Raw genomic sequence first — 6,148 nt, forward strand, 5'->3', positions numbered from 1 at the left:
AAATAGTATTAAAAAGTACAGTAAGACTTATAAATAATAACAAAAATAAACTGAAAGTAGAGATAAGCTAAAAAATTCAGCTCATCCCAAATGCACACAAAATACATCCATGGGATGATTAAAAAACATCTCAAAATCTTACCTAGAGTTTCAAATCTCTCATTATGTTTGGGTTTGAGTCGTGTAAGACGCATTAGTATCAGGATTGGCGAAACCATTTAGCACAGAGATTTGACTTGTCACTTAAAAACTAACCTGCTCTTAAGAGAGAGATATATATATATATATATATATTTTATTCAGCAAAAGTAAAAAATAAAAAATAAAAATCTCAAATCTTTTTCTTTTTTCTAAGAAAGTCCTTTCTCCCAAAAGCGTCCGCATATCTATTTGTGTTTTTGTGGCAATGATTCATTAACTCTCCTGCTATCATCAACAAGAAAGAGGAGATTAATTGTTAATATTACTATTATTAAAAAATAGAAAGGATATTTTTTAGTTTTCTTTTCTTAAAACTCATTACAGTTGGAAATCAGGTCTACTACAACTTTGGCATCAATTTTAATCTTCACTGCTTCTAATTTTAAGCTTTTTGTATATTGTCAATGTCCTTAATACACTAATGGCACATTCCTAGGTAGTATGGGTGTGCACGAGTTAGATTGGGCGCGTCAAGACCAATATTTTTATTCAATCTACCACTGGCAGGTTAGGAAAATCTCAATTCACCGCTGACCCACCAAAGTCTAAATCCAGCACATCAATTGAAAATGTTGGCGGTTTCAACTCAACAAGTTAGACAAACATTGTTCTTTTAAAAAAAAAAAAAAATCACATACTACAATTTTTTTTAGCCACACTCAAACTAGCATATAATATAATAAATAAATTTCAAAATGGTATGCAAGATCTCAAAAGCCATAATTTATATCCATGTACTATTTGTCTATTTTAATATACATTGGAACACACACATATACAGAGAGTACGATAATACCATAAATAAAATGGTTTAGATCTAGGGGTGGGGGTAGATTTAGGAAATTTTCAACCATTATTAAAATAAATGAATAAAAACTTTTGTAGATTAATGGCCCATTTCTCAAAGCCCAAAGCTCCGTTGCCTAAACTAGTTGTAATACAAATGTTTCTCAAATAACTTCAAACCCAAGCCCCCATTGCATCTCTGATCAAATCTGAACCACCTACTAAGGCTAGATTACCCGCAGATTGACCCCATATGAATTCAAGTTGAACCACCCCATATGAGGTTTTTAATAATGTCTTGCCAATCCTAGTGTCTGCACTTAAGGGGCAAACTCTACCGCCCTCTGTAGAATCTACAGTGAAGATTAATGTTTTGCCTCTGTGCAGCCATAACGCCCATGCTCTAATTGGGAAATACAAGTTTTCTAGGCAAGTGATATAGAGAGGTTCTGTTATCTGACTTGCAATTTCCATGTTGTGATGTTGGCAGTGAAAAAGGAGCTACACAAGCCAGGAAGGCCCAACTTATCCAACAACTCTTAGCACAGGCACAATTTCTAAAAGCATGAAGAACAGTTTGAGGGTTGGTTTTATTTGTATATTTTTTATTTTTTACAAAAGGAACAAGAAATGCCACACTGAGTTCTGAAAAGAAGATTATCAAACAACTAAAATATAACAAAAGCAAATTTAGTCACTATTACAACTAATGTAACAACTAGAATTATGCATTCAATTTTATGTACACATCAATGGTAAAAGTTCTTGCTAGAACATCCAAAACTCAAACCCCGTAGTTGACATGCATTTCATGGGAGAAGTTACGGATGAAATCGTGTCTATGCAGAAAAAGTTGGACAAAAATGGCCAAATACCAACTTTGGCCGAAATCATTTGTATTCTAGCACTGTTTGTAAAATATTTGGCAATTTATTACTGTTTTGAAACTCGAGTTCATTAAGCTCGAGCTCTACCACTGTTTTCACTAAACTCGAGTTCATGAAACTCAATTTCTACCACTATTTAGCAATCTACCACTGTTTTCAAAAAATTCAAGTTTATGAAGATCAAGTTTCAAAAAAATGTGACATGGTGGCAGAAGCTGATCTGACATTTTATAATTTAGAAATCCACATGAAACTCGAGTTTCACAAACTCAAGTTCCTTGTAATATAAAACTCGAGTTCTTGAAGCTCGAGTTCTTTAATCTACTACTATTTTGAAACTTGAGTTCATTAAGATCAAAATCTTCCACTGTTTTCATTGAACTCTAGCTCATAAATCTCAAGTTCTACCACTGTTTAGCAATCTAGTAAATCTACCACTATTTTTAGAGAATTCGAGTTTATGAAAATCAAGTTCTAAAAAAATATGACATAGTGGTAGAAGTTGATCTGTCATTTTATAATTCAAAAGTCTACGTAAAACTCGAGTTTTATTAACTTAAGTTCCTTGTAATATAAAACTTGAGCTCTTAAAGCTCGAGTTCTTTAAAAATTTGAACAAGTGGGAGATAAGTTCAGATTCCTATGCCTATGTACCTCTCAATTTCCTTTCCCATTTCATTGTCTTTACCCAAGTTTTAGTTGAAACCACACCATCCTTTAGGAGCAAGTGTGGCCATTAGAGTAGAGTCAGTAGACAAGTCAAAGACTCATTTAAGGAGTTTGTCTCACAAGATTATAATTTTGGCTTCAAATTGGGAGAAATTATTAGGTCCAAAGAATACTGATTACTGATGCCTAAGCAAGTGTGCAAGTCATCTTCCTAGTGCAAAATAATAATAATAAATAGTGTTATAGCTTATAGGTGCTATAGATTTACTAAATTGGTATTACAAACTGATGTGTCATAAATTAAAAAAAAATGCAATTCAAAATTCAATTTGGAGGTAATTTAAACTTACTAATTATATTATTGTCACATCAGGTGATGCTACACTAGGTGATAGTGTTTTATTGGTTGGAAGAGTCATTTCAGTAGCCCTAGTATATCTAATAATTTGTCTAAATTGGAGGATCAAAGTAAATAACCAAAAGAAAGACATTTTGTGTTGGCAGTAGGATCAGCTAGCATCAGAGCAGGAGGTTCGAGATTCTACTTGCTTAGAGTGAAAACAATTTTTTGTTGTTGATAGATACAGTAGAATTTAAACTTATGACGTTTATTTTATGATAATTGTTTTAATAGCAAAAGATTTTACTAGCTAAGCGAATTAGAAGGTATATGTTGCAAATTGCTTCAATCATGAATCATCTTCGGAGCATTGAGAATAGATAAACCTTTTATTCCACCTCATGAAACTCTTGGAGTTCTTGGTCTTTTTTCAGAATCTGCTAATTCAAAGCTCCTTCCTATTAACACAAATAAAATTAAATCTTTATCCCTCTTCCATCTACTGGTTATCTTGCCTTCACTTGCTATTAGTTCACAGTTGATCAGAGAATGTTCAGTTCTCCTCCTGAACATGACCAAATTGATACTAACTTGCCTATCAATGAAAAAAACTTGTGACTGTTATTATCTCTAACCTGCATGCATTCACTTATACTTTTAGTCCCAAACCCCAAAACCTTTAAGAAGAATGATAGATAAAGTTTAGCTAATACTAGCTTCAGAGAATGCACCATCCTAATTTAACTTAAACTCATTTTCTAATCTACCTCAGAAATTATATATTAGGAATGTAAGTTATGGCTCCAATGAACATGTCTTTAATTATCTTGGTAAAAATAATAACGATCCATTCTTTTTAATATCCAAAATTTTATAATTAAAAAAAAAAAAAAAAAAAAAGTCTAACATGCATGATAATGGAAAGCATCAATGAGTGTACATTACAATTGTCATTAGTTTCATTACAATTAAACAGTCTACAGACTCTACACAGTACAGTACTCCCTCATTACTGTCGGCAAAGTGAGTGTACATATAGACAAAATACGTCCAAAAGTCAAAGGTGGTGATGATTTACTGTGACAACATGTATAGATTCATTCGGAAAAAAATAGAGAACAAGAAGACAATATTGTACAAAGAAACCGACCAACTGAGCTGAAGTGAACTGTCCAATGTTGAAAAAAATTGAATTGAAAAACTGAAAACAGGTACACTACACCTAAACACTACACTAACATAAAGCATGTAAAATTCACCTTAGAAGTATCGAAATCAATAATGTGATAGACTAATGAGAGATTAATGAGAACGATGGAATTGTGAGATGAGAACTTAAAACCTTGACTTGCCATGTTTATGAAAAATAGAGTGAACTAAACCTTTTATAAAGTAAGGAGACTAATTTTCTTTGTTTAGGACGGTGCAATAGAGCAACACACTACAAAGTGTGTTGAAGTCTACAGTAGCAGAGGAGAATATTGAACAATATTGTTACTGGAAATAGGGTTTTGATGAGGAATAGGATATATGCTGATGTATAGTCGTTGACATGAAATGTATGGTGGTTTGTAAACTTAAAAAAAAATGGGAATTCTTTTCTTTCTCCAGTAGAAGCTACAGATATGTATCAAATTAAAAAGAAGTTGCAGATATGTGGGTCTATTTTCTCTTTGGCTTGATTTAGTGGTTCCAAGAGAAAAGGAAAATGAACAAGACTTAAGATATCCAATTTTCTTGCCAAGGAATACCATCAAGCTTTACAAAATTAAGAATTTGTAACAATGCAAAGTTACATATGTTTAGTACCTATGAATTATGGCAAACTATTCAAAAAGATTGTTGCACCCTATGTTTCCACTGAAATCAGCTGATCTATGTCAAATTTTCACTAGCACGTTTCAACAGAAGCGCAGCTCTAAAAACCTTTGCCCCTGAAACAATTCAACCTGCCACATTTAACAACACATTCAGAAACTACCCACTGCTGCATCTAAAATGAAGTTTCAACAGAAAAGCATGAGATTAAAATTCTTACCAACTTACCGTCACCATTCCACTACAGGCACCAACGGTTGGTTGCCGTACAGAATGGTGACGGTGAGTTGGTAAGAATTTTAATCTCATGCTTTTCTGTTGAAACTTCATTTAGATGCAGCAGTGGGTAGTTTCTGAATGTGTTGTTAAATGTGGCAGGTTGGAATTGTTTCAGGGGCAAAGGTTTTAGAGCTGCGCTTCTGTTGAAACGTGCTAGTGAAAATTTGACATAGATCAGCTGATTTCAGTGGAAACATAGGTGCAACAATCTTTTTGAATAGTTGCCATAATTCATAGGTACTAAACATATGTAACCTTTGCATTGTTACAAATTCTTAATTTTGTAAAGCTTGATGGTATTTCCTTGCAAGAAAATTGGATATCTTAAGTCTTGTTCATTTTCCTTTCTCTTGGAACCACTAAATCAAGCCAAAGAGAAAATAAGACCCACATATCTGCAACTTCTTTTTAATTTGATACATATCTGTAGCTTCTACTGGAGAAAGAAAAGAATTCACCATTTTTTTTTAAGTTTTACAAAGCCACCACACATTTCATGTCAACGACTATACATCAGCATATATCCTATTCCTCATCAAAACCCTAGTTTCCAGTAACAGTATTGTTCAATATTCTCCTCTGCTACTGTCGACTTCAACACACAGTTGTAGTGTGTTGCTCTATTGCACACGTCCTAAACAAAGAAAATTAGCTCTCCCTTACTTTATAAAAGGTTTAGTTCACTCTATTTTTCATAAACATGGCAAGTCAAGGTTTTAAGTTCTCATCTCACAATTCCATCAGTTCTCATTAATCTCTCATTATCTATCACATTATTGATTTCGATACTTCTAAAGGTGAATTTTACATGCTTTATGTTAGTGTAGTGTTTAGGTGTAGTGTACCCTGTTTTCAGTTTTCAATTCAATTTTTTTCAACATTGGACAGTTCACTTCAGCTCAGTTGGTCGGTTTCTTTGTACAATATTGTCTTCTTGTTCTCTATTTTTTCCGAATGAATCTATACAATGTTGTCACAGTAAATCATCACCACCCTTTGACTTGGACGTATTTGTCTATATGTACACTCACTTTGCCGACAGTAATGAGGGAGTACTGTACTGTGTAGAGTCTGTAGACTGTTTAAAATTGTAATGAAACTAATGACAATTGTAATGTACACTCATTGATGCTTTCCATTATCATGCATGTTAGATTTTTTTTTTTTT

This window comes from Quercus suber, unplaced genomic scaffold (assembly GCF_002906115.3).
Source record: "Quercus suber isolate HL8 unplaced genomic scaffold, Cork oak 2.0 scaffold_87, whole genome shotgun sequence".
NCBI lineage: Eukaryota > Viridiplantae > Streptophyta > Magnoliopsida > Fagales > Fagaceae > Quercus > Quercus suber.